The sequence below is a fragment of the Cololabis saira genome, chromosome 1 (genome assembly GCF_033807715.1).
Source record: "Cololabis saira isolate AMF1-May2022 chromosome 1, fColSai1.1, whole genome shotgun sequence".
Classification (NCBI taxonomy): domain Eukaryota; kingdom Metazoa; phylum Chordata; class Actinopteri; order Beloniformes; family Belonidae; genus Cololabis; species Cololabis saira.
The window spans coordinates 18,438,002-18,439,463 of NC_084587.1; positions in this window are offsets into that span (position 1 = coordinate 18,438,002).

Below are 1,462 nucleotides of genomic sequence, written 5' to 3' on the forward strand. Positions count from 1 at the left end.
AGGACCCGGTGGAGCTGCTGCAGGATATTTACACCGCTGGAAAAACCTGTTACTTGTTATTTCACTATATTCAGGCGGTCAGCGGAGCTTATCTTTTGAGCTTATAACTTTAACATTAACTTGACCAACTGGAAGAACCCCAGATCACAACATTTTCCTTCATCAGTTGATCACCTTATCCATCGCTCTTCTTTGATGCATCCGTCTGTCCTCACTGGACCACCTGACCTTTGTCCATCGCTCCAGGGTCCAACGTTTATGCAACCCAGCTCTGCGTTAACATCTCTGAGCCTGATAAACCATCAATTTCATGTAAATGCCTCATACAGGTGATTATTATCTTTATTCAAATCAATCCAGGTGGCTGCAGAAAAGCTGATAACACCTTTGATTGACAGGTTTATACTGCAAATCCGACCAGTCATTCAGAGGCGTTCCTACTCCACTGAGCCTACAGTACGTCACATGTGTTTCTCATATTAGTTGTGTTGCTTTTTAGATGCACCCAGAATTAGTTTCTTGAAGTGGAATCAGATTTATTGTTTCTATTTAAGAGTTTTCTTCAGGCTGTTTTTTCTTTTTAGCTTGAATCTCCTTCACGTTGAGTTTGTGGAAAGCCTCTTGAATTTCTTTGATTAGATTTTTACCAAACCTTTACATGACGTTTCTTCACTTTCCTTCCAGGTTTTATTAATATGCCGAGCATTTCCTAACACTATTTTAGTAGTTTCACTAATCTCCTTAGTTGTTTTAACCCACAATCCTTTCAGAGACCACAACATCTTCTAGCTGCAGAGGATGGAGAGGCTGAGCTCAACTCCAGATTGGTAGGACGTGACCTTCACTCTTGAGTGGTTGGGGTTGGAGAAGTGTGTCAGGCCGAGGTTTTCCACTGAGAGGTCAGGTATTTGTGGTCTAAAGCGAAGCTCCAATTCCCCAACAACCTGCAGCCAGAACCTCCTCATTTAAACCGGCCTAACCCCAACTCTTTTATGACACCGTCCAAGATTGACTCGGACTCTTGCTTGTTTTATCTGCCACGATGTCCTCTGTTGCTCTTTAAACTAGTTTCACCATGTTTATGCGGGACACAGTGCTGTAAAGAAATGCGCTGCCGTCACAGGAGACGACCAGGACGAAAGTCCACTGGGACTTGAGCTGGTTTTTAAAGGAAAAGGAAAGTTATTATAAAGGAAATGTATTATTTTTGCTGATTGCAGAGACGGGAGACGATGGGAGTTAGATGACACTTCCTAAAAGTAATTAAATATTCCTTCAAATGAAATTTAAACTCATATTTTGACTGTGAAAAACGGAAAGAGATGCTTTTGGATGCATCATATTGTCAACGCTGAAACATGCATGTTAATGCAGATTTAGGTGACATGAACTGTGATTTTTAAGATAACCTGGCTCATAAATGACACATCTCACTTTCATTGAGGGGAGAGAGGCGGGTAAA